The 20,987-nt window shown below is 43.0% G+C and overlaps 1 protein-coding gene across 7 annotated transcripts in view; it reads left to right on the top strand.

Annotated features, from left to right (window-relative positions):
• LOC126363354 (proton-coupled amino acid transporter-like protein pathetic) overlaps positions 1–20,987 on the top strand; it is a 303,134-nt gene that overhangs the window by 160,357 nt on the left and 121,790 nt on the right. The gene's annotated exons all lie outside the window — the stretch shown is intronic.

The following is a 20,987-nucleotide window of genomic DNA, read 5'->3' as shown; positions in this document are numbered from 1 at the left end:
CTTCAATGTTCAGCTCTTTTCCCACATTTAACGCAGAAGGAACGCAGTCGTATCGGCATTTCTCGAATCCGAGGTTTACGATATTCTTGTCTTACACGCAACGTCATTCTTTTAGCTTTGTTCAAAATTTTGCTTTTTTATGTAAACTAAGAAAGAGCATTATGTAGCAAAGAGCATAGCAAGTACACCCTATTTCTGTTAATCTCGTACAGTAGCAGGGTCAAAAATTGTCCCACCTAATATACCAAGAGAAGATGCTGCCAAAGTAGAAACGACGTAAGAGACGACAGAGACAACTAATTCGTAAGTGTGATCAGCAAGTAGATAAACCTAAACTTTGTTCATCTGCAGTGTATTAAGAAGAATAAGTCTGTCAGGAAATTGATAAGCTACAGGGATTTAGAAATAAGTAACTGAGGGACAGTACTCTATCATTCGACTAAAGCAAATGTTACCTCCAGGACACAATCTACGTTTTTCCATATAGAAACTTTATGTTGTTATGAAGGATGTCGAAGCACAGGAAGAGAATCGTACTGTGACAGAAACGAAACTGACAATAGAGAACTAGATGGCTCCTACATTGAGATTTTCAACAATAAAGGATGTAAACATCTATGTCAGTATCAGCATGATTTCTCCAGTTCCTCCTGTGATTGAGTAAATGAAATTCAATAATGTGCTTAGCACTTAGTCTGTTCAGGAGCCAGCGCTGAGTTTCTGTGAATCGAAAATGTTACATGAGAGACAACCTGTAATCAAAATGAAAATAATAAAAATGCGCCAACAGAGGAATGGTCAGTTGTATACTGTCACAGTTTAGTAATAACTAAGCGTCACAAATTTAACAAGAGCTGGAAGCACCATCTGGAACGGAAAACGTGTAATGGTTGATGTGTATGAAATACTTAATATCGTAGGTACAGAAACTTATGGACGATTAACTGCGTTACCTTTTTCTTGCCGTTGGCTACTGAAGTGCACAAGGCAGAAGGGAAACTGCTTTTAAGAATACATTTTGGCAATGTCGATGCCTTTACCGCAATATTAATACAGTCAGGGGTAACTGAATCAGATATAGCTACAGTACTGAGTCACAGTGAACGAAGTTTTTCGACCTGTCTCGGCGCGAAAAATGGTTCAGTTGGCTCTGAGCGCTATGGGACTCAACATCTGAGGTCATCAGTCCCCTATAACTACTTAAACCTAACTAACCTAAGGACATCACACACATCCATGCCCGAGGCAGCATTCGAACCCGCGACTGTAGCCGTCGCGCGGGTCTAGACTGAAGCGCCTAGAACCGCTCGGCCACTTCGGCCGGCTCAGCGCGACAGTAGGGTCCAGTAGGGTGTCAGCGCATTTCATCTCGACCATATTCTGGCTGTCAGGGCATGGGACACACTATCTCTGAGCTCTTGCAAAAAAGGTTCAAGTGGCTCTGAGCACTATGGGACTTAACTTCTGAGGTCATCAGTCCCCTAGAAATTAGAACTACTTAAACCTAACTAACCTAAGGACATCACACACATCCATGCCCGAGGCAGGATTCAAACCTGAGACCGTAGCGGTCGCGCGGCTCCAGACTGTAGCGCCTAGAACCGCTCGGCCACTTCGGCCGGCGGAGCTCTTGCAGACACTGACTGTTCTGCCATTACGAAGGAACCGTGGTCCTTACAGTTATTTCGGAATTAAGCAAATACGTCTACTGTCGTTATTGCGGCTAAATTTCTATGGACTTGATTTGATACTTTCCGTACGAAGCTCGTAGAATCTACGGATAGGTAGGTAGGTAATAAGCCATTACTCGGACGCCACACATAGATTCTCCAAGCGATGGGATATCAGCGAATTGCGATTGCTTGGGATAGTCGTTGATGACCACAATTTTTCATAGCTATCAACGTCCGTATAAAGTGGTAGTAGACTTCAGTGTGCAGTGTGCAACAGACTTACGGAAAACAACCGTAAAAACCATTTAAAGTAGGTGAACGTTTTAACGACGGATCAAGATACACTTTTCTGTGTTTATGTACACTTTGTCACGTTTAAGAGGTCATATTTTTCTTTTGATGTCTAGTCATTAATTTTTGAGGACAATACAAATAGATAAACCTAGCATCTGGTTGGCTCTGTGATAACAGCAAGGTCCATGATATGCTGACTGAGTTGTCGCTTCGTCTTTCGACAAATCTTCTGAACCGGAGTCATTACATCTTCGTTCAGATTGTTGCATTGGCTCCTCCGTTTTTCTCGCAAGGCTCGGATTGTCTGTAATAGGTATCTTAACCGCCCTTGTCCTATCAATACAAATCCTGTAAAAATGTATAATATTATTTTTGTTTCATCAATCTTCTGATTCCAGTGATGCCGCGCGCCACAAATTTCTCTCCTGTGCCGACTTCTTCATCTCACAGTAGCACTTGCGAACATTATCCTGAATTATTTGCAGCATATTTACCAATATATCTTTTTCCTAACTGTTTTTGCCCTTGATAGCTCTCTCAAGTACCATAGATGTTATTCGTTCATGTCCTATCATCTTGTCCCTTATTCTGGGCAGTGTTTTTCATACGGGCATGTTCTTGTCGATTCTGCAAAGAACTCGTCATTTCTTATCTTATCAGTCCAACTAATTTTTAACATCTTTCTGCTGCGCCATATCTCAAACGCTTCGATTCTCTTCTTTTCCGGTTTCCCCACAGTCCATGATTCTCTACCATATAATTTTTCGCTCCAAATGTACCTTCTCAGAATTTCTTCCTCAAATTAAGGCTTATGCTTAATACTAGCAGACTTCTTTTGGCTAGTGATGCTCCCTTCGCCTGTGCTGGCATACTTTTGATATCCTCCCTGCTTTGTATGTCACGTGTTATTTGCTTCCAAGGTAGCACAATTCCGTAAGTTCATCCACTTCGTGGTCATCAGTTTTGATGTTAAATTTATCGCTAAGTCATTTCTGCTTCTCCTGATTACTGGCGTCTTTCCTCGGTTTACTTTCAATACATGTTCAGTACGCATTATACCGTTCCTTCCATTCAACAAGACCTGTAATAATTCTTCTCTTTCACTGAGAAAAACAATGTCGTCAGAGTATCTTATCGTTGATATCTTTCCACCCTGAATTTTACTCACACTCCTTCTTTTATATCCGTCATTGCTTCTCCGTGGTGTATAATGAACAGCAGGAGCGAAAGGCTACATCCCTGTCTTATACTCTTCCTAATTTGAGGACTTTCTTCTTGGTCTTACTTTCTTATTTTTCCATCCTGTTTCTTGTGCATATTGTATATGACTCGTCTTTCCCTGTACGTTACATGTAAAATCTTGAGAATTTCTAATGTCTTGCATCATTTTAAAGTTATTTGAAATTAAATAACTGTGAGTTAAGCTTCAATGGGAAGCATTTTCTAAGACTTTTTGCTTTCCCTGCAGCACCTACTTAAAGGTATGGTGGACCATCTTGGGTCATATCAAACACAATTTTAATACAATTGGATCTCTAATCGGTAAACATTTCATGAAGATAGGTGGCAACTATTACCTGTAAATGTATCACTCAGCCTGTAAGTCTTCTATACTCTGTGAATTAGACGGACTATTCATGTCAGAGAAAAGTTTGGGGGCGTATGAGAGCTGTTTCCAGAAATGAATTTTAAGCTCGTCGCGTATATTCCGAACGTATCCCTTCTAAACAACCGAGTTCCACAGTCCAAGTAAAGATAAAGAAATAGAAATAGAAATGATTTGTTCACTTTGCGGACATAGGTTGCAGATAATGTTTCTGAGCAAAATTCACAGTACCATATATCCATATATTTCATGCGCTCAAGCTCAGAATAAATCTTCAGTATGTTCACTTTTTATACATCTTCCAAACTTTACAAAATGTGTTACATAATTGCAATGAGTAAAAGTCCCAGACTTGCCTCCCCACTTGCGCCCAACATCATCACTTGTAACAGACTCCCTTACGACTACTAGCGATCTCTATACACAAACTTCAGAGTTACAAAAGCATACAACGGTGCTGCATTTCAGCAAGTCACAGACTTTCATTAATTTCGATATAGTCTAACGGAGATAATATTTATGTAGAAAATAATATTTAACTCATGAGCATATTTTGAAAAAAAAAATTTGTTACGCAATTTAAAATATAATTTTATATAACGGATTTATAATAACTTATGTTTGCTGAAGATACGTTTAGTTGCTGATATCTTGTATAGAAAGCAAAACAGTCTAGATGAGATAATTAATGTTTTCAGTTAAAAAGCGAAAATATGAAGGAACAGAGAATCAAAAAAATGTAACGAAAAAAAAGAATATTTCAAATATAGTTCCCAAAACATCAAAATGGATCCGCAAACAAACGCAGAGAAAATATGTTTTGTAAATGCTAAAAAACATCGCAAGGTTAATGGTTGTATCGGGATGTTCATTAGACACAGATGCATAATTGCCCACTATTGCACAGGAGGTGCCAAAGTACAGATCCATTTTAGCTTACATACTGTAAAATTTCGTTTCTAACGGTTCAATTGTGCTCAAAATGTGATCTTAGATGAAAATGCTCAGCGTGTCCAAACGCCATAGGTAGACACGGAATTGCGTCCTGGCGCGAATATCTCGCACGCCGCTTAGCTTACTCCTCCGGTGGTAACAGTCTGTAGCAACTCTCAGACAAACCACCAGCTAAAAATAGACTCTGTCTGGCGTCTGAGAAGCGTCAAGGGCCCGTCCTACTCGACGACGGCGTTTGAATTGCAAACACTGACGCAGAGTAGCGTTTCCTCCAACACTTTCTGTTCATTGTGAACAGCAGTACGGCGCTGCAGGTGCAGTAGTTTGCAGGCCGCGTCTCCAGAGCTCTGCATTCTTATTGACGAATTTGAACGCACGAGCGCCCTCACCCACGTAGCATTACATACTTTTGCTGTGTCCGGTGTAGACAAGTCGTAGTTCATTTCTTTCCCCACTCAGCTATTGACAGTATGATTCTCTGGAACGCTTCCTCCACCAGTGGCACAGCATAAAAGAGGTAAAACACCTACAATGGCGTGTTTTTCATCTGGTGTAGAGCCAGTCACACTTTGTTTGAGATGAAACAGAATATGCAGGGAGATGTGGACGCACCCGAATATAACCTTCGTTTCCATCCAGAGTAAACGGCGCTCAGAGCTTAACATCTCATCAATAGCGGTATCTTACGAGACGAAGCCACGTTCGACTTGGATAGGACTTCACCGACTGAGGTGGATCAGTGGATAAGACAATGGAAATGTATTTTTCAGCTGTGGTGGCAGGTTCTCTAGAGGTCACACGTAACTCATGGTTTTCCTGGCTTTTCAGATGATCATATTTATGGATCCTTTCGTTACAGCCACAATCAATTGCTTTCAGTATCATGCGGATGTGCAGAACTATAGACCTATATCTCTAACGTCGATCGGTTGTAGAATTTTGGAACACGTGTTATGGCTCTGAGCACTATGGGACTTAGCATCTGAGGTCATCAGTCACCTAGAACTTAAAACATCTTAAACCTAACTAACCTAAGGACATCACATACATCCATGCCAAAGGCAGGATTCGAACCTGCGACCGTAGCGGTCGCGCCGGTCCAGACTGAAGCGCCTAGAACCGCTCGGCCACACCGGCCGGCAGAACACGTATTATGTTCGAGTATAATGACTTTTCTAGAGACTAGAAATCTACTCTGTAGGAATCAGCATGGGTTTCGAAAAAGACGATCGTGTGAAACCCAGCTCGCGCTATTCGTCCACGAGACTCAGAGGGCCATAGACACGAGCTCCCAGGTGAATGACGTGTTTCTTGACTTCCGCAAGTCGTTCTATACAGTTCCCCACAGTCCTTAATGAACAGAGTAAGAGCATATAGATTATCAGACCAATTGTGTGACTGGATTGAAGAGTTCCTAGATAACGGAACGCAGCATGTCTTTCTCAATGGAGAGAAGTTTACCGAAGTGAGAGTGATTTCAGGTGTGACTCAGGGGAGTGTCATAAGACCGTTGCTATTTACAATATACATAAATGACCTTGTGGATAACATCGGAAGTTCACTGTGGCTTTTTGTGGATAATGCTGTAGTATATCGAGAGGTTGTAACAATGGAAAATTGTACTGAAATGCAGGAGGTTCTGCAACGAATTGACGCATGGTGCAGGGAATGGCAATTGAATCTCAATGTAGACAAGTGTTATGTGTTGCGAATACATAGAAAGAAAGACCCTTTATCATTTAGCTACAATATAGCAGGTCAGCAACTGGAAGCAATTAATTCCATAAATTATTTGGGAGTAGGCATTAGGAGTGATTTAAAATGGTATGACCATATAAAATTAATCGTCGGTAAAGCAGATGCCAGACTGAGATTCATTGGAAGAATCCTAAGGAAATGCAATCCGAAAACAAAGGAAGCAGATTACAGTACACTTGTTCGCCCATTGCATGAATATTGGTCACCAGTGTGGGATCCGTACCACATAGGGTTGATAGAAGAGATAGAGAAGATTCAACGGAGAGCAGCGCGCTTCGCTACATGGTTATTTAGTAATCGCGAAAGCGTTACGGAGATGATAGATAAACACCAGTGGAAGACTCTGCAGGAGAGACGCTCAGTAGCTGGGTCCGGGCTTTTGTTGAAGTTTCGAGAACATACCTTCACCGAGGAGTCAAGCAGTATATTGCTCCCTCCTACGGATATCTCGTGAAGAGACCATGAGGTTGAAATCAGAGAAATTAGAGCCCACACAGAGGCATACCGACAATCTTTCTTTCCACGAACTATACGAGACTGGAATAGAAGGGAGAACTGATAGAAGTACTCAAAATACCCTCCTCCACACGTCGTCAGGTGGCTTGCGGAGTATGGATGTAGATGTAGATGTAGATGCTTCAAGTGACTGCGTACTTCGTCTCTGATACTTTCTATCTCGATTAGACCTTTCTTACTTCTAGCAGTACCACGAAATCATCTGTCACGTCAGTACTTACACAACTGTCATAAAAACCACCCGAAAGGAAATTAAGTGAACCATAGTAAATTAGATACTGGATTATCGGTTCGAGATTCGAGTCAGTACTCTACCAATAATGAGTCCACCATCCCTCCGCAGCTACACATCCTCTGTTGGAAAATTAGTGTTGTCGACGGTAGTATACCCTGCTCCGCAAAATTCAGAGAAGCGAGAGAAAGAAGCAGAAAATATAAATATACGCAAATTTAATTATGCACAATGGACTCTGCTTAAGGTACTGACACATAATGCAGGCGACTACAAGTACGTTGGACAAGGTGGCGCCGGCCGGGGTGGCCGAGCGGTTCTAGGCGCTACAGTGTGGAACAGCGCGACCGCTACGGTCGCAGGTTCGAATCCTGCCTCGGGCATGGATGTGTGTGATGTCCTTAGGTTAGTTAGGTTTAAGTAGTTCTAAGTTCTAGGGGACTGATGACCATAGAAGTTAAGTCCCATAGTGATCAGAGCCATTTGAACCATTTTTTGACAAGGTGGCAGTAGAGAACTAAAAGTTCCATCCAGATGAACGACAATCTGACCAAGCATGAAACGCGGCCAGCAGGGTGCGCGGAACCCTGGTTCAGACACACGAGGACGTCGTCTGACTTCTGCCTTATGGATCAGACTGTTGATCGAAACGCGGTTGAATTTCGCTACTCCTCTGACAGGGCCGTCTCCTTTCACGAATGTTGCGTTGTGCCAGTTCTGGAATCATTCGATTTCGGTAATAAGCTTCCTCTACAGAACGTCAGATACCATGTAGATACAGTGCGGTTGTGCATTAATGTGGAAGTACATCACCATATCTCCGAAAGAGCGTAGAAAATTTGTGTCCCAACAAGTGGAAGTTCGTAATATTTTACCCGTGCGTCATGAGACCAGCCAATACCTCGTTGGAACAGATTCTAACTGGCGGTCTCGATATGAATTTAGTGGGACGTTGTCTCCCTCACAGATTCCAATAGGGTGTTCCGGGACTTCTCAGAGAACATTCCAAGTGCTCTCTAATCTTGTTCTGAGCAGAATTATGATGCCACGTCAAGGTGGTAGCTATATTTTAGCTTAAAACCTAAAATATAGCTGGGACACGTGTTGTTCGAATACATAAATAGGACAGTGTTTATTGAGGCGGACATAAATCATTTTTGTCCCGTGGAAACTGTAGAGTTCGGTTTTTATGCGACCTTACGACCTTCTTATCTTTGAATTGTTACTCCAAAAGTTTTGCTTTGTTGAGATAGCCGAGGACGAGCCTGTTGGAAGTTAAACGGAGACTGTTAATGTGGTACATTTCCAGTCCTCATGTCGAATGTTGGAATGTATCTTAGAGCAATCGTGTTGCTACAGTGCGATGATTAATTGTGACAGAGGTGTGACAGCTTTTACCTTGTCAATGCCAGTCTAGCGATCCTTATCAAAAGCTGTTTCAGCAAGATAGAAAATTTAATCGGGGTTCAATCGATTAACAAGTTCGTCACGTAGCAGAATCGCGTTTGTCGCATAGGCAGCCACGATGACAGGGGAGGGCGGGGTGGGGAGTTGCAAACTCCTTGGGGCTCAAGCCTCAGGGAGCGGGGTTCCAAGTCTCTCAAGAGTTCGGATCTCGCAGTGTGCTCAGTTGGCAAATGTCAGACTACTACTGCAAAATAAATGTTGTATCATATAATAAATAGAAGAACTTTACCGCAGCACCAGCACATCCAATCTAGCTCTTGCTTTCCACGTCAGTTCTTCATTTTTATGATTCTTACAGGTCAAATGAACACTATTCTATTTCGTGTTTAATTTTAATACTGAGTGACCAATGTTGTCTTTAGACATCGTGCACTAAAATCATCTTCTGGTGGAGTCGAAAATGTACTTTCTTGAAACCTTTGAGTAAATACTACCAAAACATTTTCTCAGCAAGTGTACACGACAACAGCCATGAAATGTCATAATTCGGTAGGACTGCCAACAATACTAATAGATAAGGAACTTCTGATTCCATCTGAAGGTAATTTTACACGAAATACACTGAGAATATTTTGCATTCGAGAGTAAACACAAAATAAAATAATTATATCTATTTTTATGTAGTTTTTCTAGAAAAACCGAAAAAGTGAAGAAATGAGACGACATGAAATAGGTATAGTACATTGGTCACACTGATGGTCGGAAGTAAAAAGGTACTGTTCTTTTGTTCGTCCGTAGAGTAGCCAACTTACATGGGAACTCCCGTTTTACTTGGCGTGACTTTATTTCTTGGCCGAAGAGGCTTGGCCTTCAGAGGTTCATTTCAGAAAACTGGGGAACCAAATAATGAAAATTTCCTCCGTATATTAGTGCTCTCGAGTCACCGTGATCCATTTCTCGCAAAATAAATTAGCAAGGTCAGAGACAGACAAGATGCTGGAAATCTTTTAGAAGTACGTTATGATGCTGTCGAGTGATACACAAGATGGATTTTTTTCTAGTTGTGGCAATCTGCAGACTGCTTAGTAGAAATAAAGCAATAGCATAAATATCCAATAGCTCCATGTGATGTATGTAAACATGGGTGTGCATACATACACTTCATTTTCAAATGCACTATAAAACTAGAAACCATAGACATATCGGAAATAATCAATACATAATACCTCAACTCAAATTATACATGTATCAACTCTGTACTGTATGCAAACCATTGTCAAAAATATTTGATAATAATCACTAATTTTACAAATGTTTTGTACCAAAAGTTTCTTTAAAGGTTATCGTGTAACAATTTTGCAGAGGGAAAACAAATAAATAAGCACATTGAAGATAGTACAAAAAGTGCTGAAGCCGGCCGCTGTGGCCGAGCGGTTCTAGGCTCTTTAGTCCAGAACCGCGCTGCTGCTACGGTCGCAGGTTCGAATCTTGCCTCGGGAATGGATGTGTGTGATGTCCTTAGGTTAGTTAGGTTTAAGTAGTTCTAAGTCTAGGGGACTGATGGCCTCAGATGTTAAGTCCCATAGTGCTTAGAGCCATTTGAACCATTTGGAAAAGTGCTCAAACCTGTCTGGGTGAAAACAAAACGACAAAGGTGTCTTGCGTAAGGTGGAATTTCTCTCCAAGTATCTTAGCAAGCACGGAAATAAGAAGAACTGGATCACTCATAAGATTCAAAACAGAAAAGCGGTAAGTACCCAATTCGGCAAGTCCATGGGGTGGAAACAGGTGAAGCACGGCAAAGAAAAGTTCGCCTTCGGAAGCAAGCCGCCAGTGAGCTAGCGCGCCGCCACTAATGAGGTCGACGTCGACGCGGCGTGGATTCAGAGCTTCCTGTTTTGGACCGCGGTGACTGAGCGCGCCCCGGCGGCTCACACAGCCAGGAGAGCACCGTCTGTCTGTTCCGGCGGTGTGGGTCACCTGGCAGCGCGGACTGCCACTGCGAGGCATCCACGCCCGGCGAATCTCGCCAACTCGTCCACGGGACTCTGCCCGACGTCTGTGTCGTTCGTCCGTTCCACAACAGTGCGATTCGAAGCAGTTGCCACTTGACAGCTGACGGGATGGTCTGCCTCCGCCGCCGGATCACCAAAGGCAGCCTTTACCGGGCGCAGAAATACTTAAAACACCCAGCGCGTCTCTCGCCACATTCAAAATGAAGAACAAATTTTTGTCATATGTAGAGCCCCGATAAAGGTTTACAATATTTGCGAATTTCAAAATTTTAATGATTTTTGTAGTGGATTGAGATTTAGAATTTCCTTCTTGTACAACTTTTACACTCCATCCGAACATGTCTCGGAAGTACCAACGACCGACCATCGTGTCATCCTCGGCTTATAAGCGTCACTGCGTGCGGGTATCGGGGGGCAGGTGGTCAGCACACCGCTCTCCCGGGCGTTGAGCCGGCCGCTGTGGCCGAGCGGTTCTAGGCGCTTCGGTCTGGAACCGCGTGACCGCTACGGTCGCAGGTTCGAATCCTGCCTCGTTCATGGATGTGTGTGATGTACTTAGGTTAGTTAGGTTTAAGTGGTTCTAAGTTCTAGGGGAATGATGACCTCTGAAGTTAAGTCCCATAGTGCTCAGAGCCATTTGAACCCGGCCGTTGTCAGTTTTCGCGATCAGAGTCGCTACTTCTCAGTCACGTAGCTCCTCAGATGACCTCACGAGGACTGAGTGCACCCCGCTTGCCAACAGCGCTTTGCAAAACTGGACGGTCACCTATCCAAGTGCTAGCCAAGCCCGACAGTGCTTAACTTCCGTGGTCTGACGTGAACCGGTGTTATCACTACGATATAATACCTAAGAGAGTACCAGTTGAAGATATTATTGCGAATATAGAAGCAGATATATGAAATCTCCCCAAGTAAACTGCAAATGCAATTCGAATCGAAATCACCAGGGTCTTATGCCACAGTAAACCCTTGGAAAGTAATTTAACAAAAGGCGAGAGGAAGGCTCTCAGACATTTAAATGCACATGAAAAGATAGTGGTTATACCTGCTCATAAAGGGTATCCTACTTACTGTTTTATGAAAACAGAGGATTATAGAAGCAAAATTGATCCTTTTAACCCAGGACAGTACAAAAAACTTACGAAGGACCCTACAGACAGCATACTGAGGAAAACGAATAATCTGATTAAGTCGTCTACCTCTATTCAAAAAGAAGACAAAGGGCTTTTTTGAAGAATGAAGCTATGTATCCTAGACTGTATGGTGTACCCAAAATTTATAAAATAGATATTCCATTGAGACCCATAGTTAGTGCCATCAATTCTCCCACGTACGAAATAGCGAGATATCTAGCAACTCGTTTACAGCCATATACTAGGAAAACCGACTCATATATAAAATACTTGCGCTATTTTATTGAGAAACTTGTAGGACTAATTCTCCCTCCTGAAGACATTGTTGTAAGTTTTGACATAGTGTCCTTATTCACTATCATTCCAGTTAAGGAAGTCATGATTTTCATAACGGATATTTTTCCAGGAGATTTGACTGTTCTTTTTAGACATTGCCTTACTTCGAGTTAGTTTCAGTGGGATGATGAATTTTATGAGTAACTTGACGGTGTAGCAATGGGTAACCCATTAGGTCCTGTTATCGCTAATTTATGTATGGAGAAATTCGAACATTCGGCTCTCGACAAAGCAAATAAGAAACCATCTCGCTGGTATCGGTTTGTAGATGACACATTTGCGGTTTGGTCCCATAGTTGAAAAGTTTTGGACGAATTCTTTGATTATATAAATAAAATTAATCCAAAACTCGAGTTCACCATGGAAATGGAAAATGATAATAGATGTTTTAGTTATGAGACGGTCCAATGGAAGTTTGGAATATAGAGTTTTTCGGAAAGTAACACGTACCGACAGATATTTGCATTAAAAACTCCAATCACCATCCACAACAAAAGAGAGGTGTCGTTAAAAGCCTTGTCGATAGAGCCGAACGGGTATGCATATCGGTACACCTGGACGCTGAAATAAAACATTTGAAGCAGGCCTTCGAGAAATATGGCTATTCAGGGAAAGAAGTAAAGAGAATTTTGCGACCAAGGAACAGAAGACCGAAGGGTAAATATGAACCATAACGACGGAAAAATATAGTTTCTCTTCCTTTTATTAAAAAAGTAGCAGATCAGATCGGTAAGATTTTACAGAAACGTGACATCAGACCGGTCTTTAGGACAACAAGGAAAATAAGTAAAGTACTTCGATCTGTGAAGGATAAACGCTCTCCTCTGTTGACATGTGGACTGTACAAAATTCCGCGTACGTGTGGTAAAGTTTATATTGGAACTACAAAGAGGAGCGTAAATACGCGCCTAAAAGAGCACAAAACTCTTTGCCGGCTAGGAAAAATAGAGAAATCAGTTGTAGCAGAGCATGCTCTTTAGTCAGAAAACAACAAAATGACGTTTTCTGAAAAAGAAATTTTATCTACAGCGTCAAATTATTATTCACGTCCATGTAGAGACGCCATTGAAGTTCATAAGCAACAGGATAATTTTAATAGGAAAGAGGAGGCAATGAAACTTAGCGACATATGGACAGTAGCTCTTCAGAATCGCAAGACAATTTTATCTTTGACAATATGATAATCGATAGTTAAGTTTTATCTTTGACAAGGATTATCTCTGCTCATGACGTGTTACTTCCACCACGTCCCCTTTCCTACAGTAAATATGTCGCTCCCGGACGTCCGACCAATCAGTCGGCAAGACTCAGCGGAGGAGCGCCTCTGTAAGATGCCCAGCGCAGTCCTGGACGAAACCTCAGAAACAGAAGATTTTCTTGGACCACGACCTCACATTCCGAAAGGTATACCAGCAGCTGTGTCATCCGGTCGTGAAAGCCTTCATTCTATGAACACCAATATTGCTGTTGTTTTGATAAAACAACTTCACGAGTAAACCCCTGCTCACCTTGTCCAGAACTGGCTACACAACCACCGTTGCACTGTTCTTCGGAGCGTTGCTGGGCAAGAACAATATGTACCGTGTTGATGTGGGGGGAAAATAATTTGCATTGATGTTGGAAAACGGTCGATACATTCGATAATAGTGCAATAAAATGAATTCTAACAATAATAATGATAATAGTGGTAAGGATAAAAGAATAATAATAATAAAAACATAAACAGTCACTGGTTTGTAAAAATAAACATTCGCTGATACATAAAACTACGAACTCTTGAAGAGCTAACTGGTCAGAATGAGAGCGCCTTCCACAGTCTGTATAACAACACTGAGCTGTATATGCCCGAGTGTTCCAGGTGGACTTCAATGCTGTACTGTTTATGATGAAAGAAGCAGTTTGAATATTGTACTATTTATGATGAAAGAAACAGTTTGAATATAAAAAGAAATTATGTGTACTGTAATTTGTTGCTAGGCCTGTATCGTGCTGAAATGATTAAAAATCAACATAAATTACATAGTAAGTGTGTAGTGACTTTTGCACCATTTGGAACATCTTGAAGGCAGTATGGAACAGACGTCAAATTGGGATGACATGCGTTAAGTTATTGCGTATGCATATAATTACATTTCAGCGTATCCGCACAAAGTGAAGTAAAATCGTGTGGCATGTTTGGCTGGAAGACCCCGGAGGGCAGGTTCAGCCGCTTGAATTGGAAAGGTGTTTTCTACCCTGTGAGTGTGAGCGTTACGTGTTGTTTTAAGTGTAACTGTGTAGTGTATGTGACTCTAATGGACGTGTGTGTAGTGTGATTCCAGGTACGTGTCGGATAACTATGGGAGAATGGTTGGGGTGAAACCCAGTGCCCGCACATAGCCTACTTCTCTCGAATAGCACCAAAGCGCCCACTGACTTAATGTCCTCCTCCGACAGACGAATCACTATCAAGAGCGTCTCATGTCCTCACTTCACACAACACTGGGGAGAGGTTAATAAGTTGATGCATGGCATTTGCGCCAAGATTGGTGATCGGGGACATCACGCAACCACCCCTCCTGTCCCCTCTGCCTTGAAGGTAAAGGGAAAAGTGCGGACAGCGCGGCCTATCCGGCAGTCGCCCATCCAAGTGTTCTTTCTTCGTTGATCCATTATGGATCGTGGGACGACGGCTGCCATGAACTTGTTGATGCAATAATTTACCAACAGCCGTATGTATTGCAGAAGTTTATTTTATTTTATGCAGTTCTCTGTGCTACTAGTTTCGCCATTACATTGATGCCATCTTCAGGCCTCACTCGTCATAGTAGTAAAATCGCTATACACGGAAGGAGCCATAAAACTGGATCCGTGAATCAAATCGTTCTGAGCTGTGTCGCCTGGCCACCAAGAGCTGTTGCAGGACGATTTGATTTACGGATCCATTTATATAGCTCCTTCCGTGTATAGCGATTTTACGACTATGTAAAGTGGGTCCTGAAGATGGCATGAATGTAATGCCGAAACTGGTACCACATAGAAGTTCATAAAATAAAATAAATTTCTACAGTACATATGACTGTTGGTAAATTATTGCATCAAGAACATGCAAGTGTTGGCGACGCCTGACAGTGTTTAACTTCGGTGATCTGACGGAAAGCGGTGTGTCTACTGCGTCACGACCGTTGTCACCGCTCGAAGTTGTTAGAAGTAACGCCATCTATATTCCTTGTACAAGGAAGTTGCATCTGAATGTTTATGAGAAGATCGTGCTACGCCTCGTATAAGAAAATGAAACGCTGGCCAGCACGTGTCGGAATTCGGCGGCGCAGAATCATGGCCTATCGCGACTGCGGTTTATCGTTCTGCGATATCACTGTATGCGTTAACCGGAAACCCACAGCTGTCCTGCGAGTATGGAATCTATGGGTTCAGAAGATAACCACGCGACTAGCGCCCAAGAGGACATTTATGTTGACCACTCTGCTGTGCAGGATTCTACAGCCATCTCACGTCCCTCAAGTAAGGAAATGGCTTTTTATGCAGCAAACTGGAAGTACGAATGTAACATCTGTAGCACCACGCTCTGTCAACCCAACGAGAATTTTGTGGCTATTACACGCGGCAGCCGATAGAGGTGCGTTGACAGTGATGCGCCCAACCACAACGCAGTATACGTGAGTGGCCTCATGACTTTGCAGACGAGTCCCGCTTCTGTTAAGTAGTGTGCAAGCTTAGGAACTGATGACCTTAGCAGTTAAGTCCCATAAGATTTCACACACACATCCCGCTTCTGTGTACAGCATCACGACGGACGTATACGTATGTGGAGACTCCCAAGGAAACACACATTGCAAGATTGTATTCGTCATCATCATACGTGCCCAGCACCTGCCGTGATGGTATGGGCTGCCACTGGGAACACAATACGAACATTTCTTTTTGACACAGTCGGTAATTTGTACAAGAACCGTTACATTTATGGCGCATTGACGCCGGTGGCTGTGCCACGTCTTCGAGGTGTCTGTAGCGTTATCTTTCAATAATATAACGAAACACAGCATGATTCCCATCCTGCCCTTATCGATATCGTTACAGAATATGTCCGACTGTTTCCCTGGCCATCACGTTCTCCAAATCCCTCAAACAATTGAAAACATCTGATGATGGGTTGCCGAGAGCCTGACACGCCACTACTCGCCAGCCAGTACCGTTGAACAACTCTGGCATACGATGGAAGCAGCATGGAACGGCGTTTCTGCGTCTGTTGACCAAGATTAGTTCAACTCGGCGCCCAGCTTGCTTATGGCCAGGAGTGACATCTCTCTGTACTTAATTTTCCCCCTGTCCCCTCTCTCCGTAGCCGCCCCCTGTGGCCGAGCGGTTCTAGGTGCTTCAGTATGGAACCGTGCGACCGCTACGGTCGCAAGTTCGAATCCTGCCTCAGGCATGGATGTGTGTGATGTCCTTAGTTTAGTTAAGTTTAAGTAGTTCTAAGGGACTGATGACCTCAGATCTTAAGTCCCATAATGCTCAGAGCCATTTGAACCATTCGAACCTTTCTCCATCCGAACAGGACTCGGGAGGCTGCCGTGTTATCCTCAGCCGGTAGGCATCACTGGATGCAGATATGGAGGAGCATGTGGTCAGCACACCGCTCTCGTGTTTCGTGACAGGAGGCGCTACTTCTCAATCAAGTAGCTCCTTAAGTGGTCCCATAACGGCTGAGTGCACTCGGGTTGCTAACAGACCCCGACGTTCACTCATCCAAATGCAAGCAAAGCCAGACAGCGCTTAACTTCAGTGATCTGACGGGAACCGGTGCTATCACTGCGACAAGGCCGTCAGCACAATTTCTTACGCTGTATACCCTCTAATCACCCACAAATTTAATCATGTATTATTCTTACTACAACGTACAAGTGCAATAAGTGATATTCGATACTTCCTATGCTTCCAAGCGTCGTGAGTTCAGTGGCGAGCGGCGTACTTTGACTCGGGCTTCCAGTGAGACTGAAGCACTCTCGGAGCCGCCGTCTCTGTAATTGGCAGAACCTGTCGTTAGTTCCGCCAGCCACGGCCATCTTCTCTGTTTTCTCGGTGGCTGGCCCTACTCTTCACAGTCACGCCGTGTCATTGTTACACCCACTCGTTTTCTGACTCTAAGGCGGCAGCTCTTTGAACTCGAGTCGACCAAAAATTAGGCCGCAATACTGTTGTTGCAAGTCCCATAAAATCCAGTGTGAAGTAGAGTTTAAATTTAGATGTCCCATTATACGACTTTCTAATAGCGAAGCCTGTCGTGGTTAGCTAATGCATACGAGACAGTACGCGGCGTGAAAACAGAGTTCTTCATGCAAACGTGGACTTTGGCTTCTAGTGGAAACAGGTTCTTCATCATCACAGTTTTTAAGCTAAACTCAGTGATTAATAGCACGGTGCATTTTAATATTATCACCGCCTTCCAGGCGCTAATGAAGCTATAGAGGCAGATTTGTGGAACTCTGTAGAATTTTGTTCTTCCTTTTTGTATATACCATGCAGATTCCGCAACCATGTAATAGTAGCTTACAAATCTTTGAAAAAGATTTATGCACATCATTGTGGAACTGTTGCTTTCTATTATTGAGTTGTTCTACTACTTTTTCTTGTCTTCTTGCTTGTTTCAGATCATCTCACTGTTCCACTTTCTTAAAACAAATGTATGTATTTAAAAGGATAAGTAAAGGAAAAAACACTTTCCACAGGAGGAAATGACAGGTGACAAACAAGTTTTTTTACAAAGTGACTAAGCGAATACGACGTCTTATTAAGTTGTGCCTCCTAACTGAAACATCACTTACGGGACTGCTTATAACTCAAAGCGTTTAGGAAGTCATTGCATATTCGGGCTTACACCACATACTATCTCACTGTGTATGACAGAGAATGCACTTTCTTCCACGTCTATTAAACGAGAAAACTGTCATCTCTATGGTAATGCATTCATACAGCTTCTGTTTTTTTCGTCGTAATCCTTCCACAATGTATAAGCTGTGGTGATTAATCTGTTCTTAGAATTCTGTTTTATACGTCCAACGTTCGTAGCATTCTGAAGTCATACAACGGTAGCCATTACCTCGTTCTTGTAATTTTTCCTGTTGAGTATCTCCGCAACACTCAGACAGCGTTTACACAATCCAGAAACTGAACGGGCTGTTATCTGCACGCCTCCAATTTTTTTATTCAGTTCCAGTTAGACAGACAACCGGTATCTGATAAACGTAAGATACTTGCTTCCTGGATAGGATATGTCCCTCACCATGTTTGTCATTGACAACAAAGAAGCATTTGTGTTTCCACTACACGTTTTCATATAGTTTTCCAATCTCGTCTCTGTACATGGTCACGAAAGATATTTCATAATTTATACTAGGTCTGCTAATTTGTTATTCATGTTATACGCAGACACGCGATCAGTCTTCAGTCTGCTTAAGCCAATAATGTGCGTTTACTTGTATCTGGGACTGTTGCCAGTCAATATAGGAAGCAGCAAATCACCTAAAATTTCACATAAATTCTTTCTAGATCTCGTCTCTCTGTAAACGTGCTAGTGGCATCGCAAATATTCATGCGGAGTATTTACATGATGAAGGAATAAAGTTTCGAAAATGAAGTAGCAGAACATACCTAATGAAATCAGGTAACGAATTTCGATCAGGAAACATCCCAGTCAAAACTACGTATCCATGAGGAACGGGATACCTGATTTAGGTCCCCATAGTTTTATTTAATCATGATAAAGAGCTAGAGAACATGAGCACCAAAATCAGCGTTTCAAGCTATTTTGCACATTTTGTGAACAGGGAGTACAGGGCAACGAATTTGTTCTGGGATTAGATCAATACAAAATAGTAAATGTTGTTAAAAAAGTGATTATTGTATTACTATTCAATGGGCATTCGTTCATGTGGGACACTTTGCAGTACCGGTAGCTGAGGTTGTGAAATATTAGTTTCGGCTGGATTGCCACTCAGAACCGCCTTCATATTCCATTAAATCGATTTAACGCCCTCACAGTGCTTACCCTTAAAGTTAGAGTTGAGTCTGATGCAGAGTATGAAGTCTGCTGGCGCCAAATCAGGCGAATGTTGGGGTTGTTCGATGACTGCTCTGTATCTTTTGGCCAAAAATCCGACGTACAATAACGCTGCTGGTGCGCTGGAAACAATAACAAAGCTTCTGGATACCCTTGCCGCTAGTAAATATCAATGACATCTTCTGGTTTTCTTCAATCTGATACTGAACTGAAACGTCTGTGTCTTCCGTGAAGTAGAATGCTATTTCGGTTTGAAAAGATTTTCTTATTCTGGGGTGGCCGTGGGGTGTCGCTGCCCTTGCCAGTGGCAAGATATGTCCTTGGAGAAGAAAATAAGAACACAGAGAGAAATACCTTGATACGGTTTACAAAATCATGACTAGTATAACATCGCCACAGCCAAAAACTTCCCATTATTCATTCCAACATAAGTACGCAGGAGACGCCAAGTACTAGCAGTACTAGCAGTCCCTTGGCCCGCATTACAGGATTCATTTGACCACTCTCTAGGGTGCTGGAGGCCAGCTGCGGAAACCACAGATGTAACAATGATCTTCACGTGCATAATGTAAGAATTTTCAAAAGAAAAAAAGTAAAAAATAAATAGAATTATCGTATGAAGCAAGAGCTAAACCCTGTTAGTTGTCATTAAATAAGCGGTTTCCAAAGGGAAGAGGATTCTGCGTTTACATCTACATCTACATCTACACTCTGCGAACCACTGTGGAGTGCATGGCAGAGGGTACATTCCACTATACCGGTTATTAGGGCTTTTTCTCGTTACATTCAGTCATGTAATGTGGGAAAAATGATTGCTCAAATGTCTCTATGCGTGCTGTAATTAATCTCATCTTATCCTGTCATTTAACGCCGGTTCTTGAAATTTGTTTAGTAGGCTTTCTCGGTTTAATTGCCGCCTATTTTTAAGAGTCTGGCAGTTCAGTTTTTGCAGCACCCCTGTGAAACTCTTCCGGGGTCAAACAAACCTGTGGCTGTCCATACTGCCTTTCTCTGCGTACATTCAATATCCCCTGTTATTCCTATTTGGCACTGGTGCCACACCCTTACTTGAGAAATAGTCTGGATGGTTCGCACGAGCTGTCTGTAAGCAATCTCCTTTGCAGAATGACTGCATTTCCCTAGTATTCTACCAATAAACCGAAGTCTGCTATCTGCTTTACCCACGACTGAGTCTACGTGAGCGTTTCACTTCATATCCCTACCAGGTGTTACACCCAAGTATTTGTGTGAGCTTACCGATTCCATGTGCGACTCAGTAATACTAAACTTGCGTAGTACTCGGTTTCAGTTGCCGCAGCAGGCGTCGTCTCGCCAGTACGATGATCTACAAGTGACATACTGGCGACACTGGAGACAGCTGGCAATGACTGCCGTCCGACTCGCGGCCGTGCTGCACAGAATTAGAGGTGGTTGCCGCAAGCTGTAATTTTCAGCCACGCTGACGGGGCCGCAACACACTGGGCGAGGTCGCCGTCTGGCAGCGTCTCGGCATTCGCGCTGCTGGCGGACTCGTGAGCCATGTCCCCCGCGCAAGGAGCCCCGCTCCCTTCCTCTCCCCGCTACCACAGCATGGCGCCAAAGACAACACGGCTGCTACTGCATTGCCTGCTAAACACATTATTTATTCTGTCCTGACACTCCTCCTGCCTGTGAGACCTTACGGTTTATGATGGAGGGTGCTGTGCACTGTCACTTCCCCCTTGTTCCTGATCCAGTCACGAACAGTGCGCGGGAAGAACGACTGTTAGCACACCTCCGTGTGAGCTCGAATGTCTCTCACTAAACCTTCGTGGTATTTTCGCGGGTTATTCATAAGAGGAAGCAACATATTGGTTGACTCTGCTCGCAAAATACGTTCTCGGTATTTTCCAGTAAACCACGCACTAACACGCCACTGGAGGACATTTTATTTTATTTTTACAGCCACCGATCGGACACGAAATCCGGTGAAGCTTTGTACAGATGGGCCGGCAATCGTGGCCGAG

This window comes from Schistocerca gregaria, chromosome 1 (genome assembly GCF_023897955.1).
Source record: "Schistocerca gregaria isolate iqSchGreg1 chromosome 1, iqSchGreg1.2, whole genome shotgun sequence".
NCBI classification, from domain to species: domain Eukaryota; kingdom Metazoa; phylum Arthropoda; class Insecta; order Orthoptera; family Acrididae; genus Schistocerca; species Schistocerca gregaria.
Note: the sequence above shows the minus strand (reverse complement) of the source record. Positions and strands in the feature narration are given on the sequence as shown.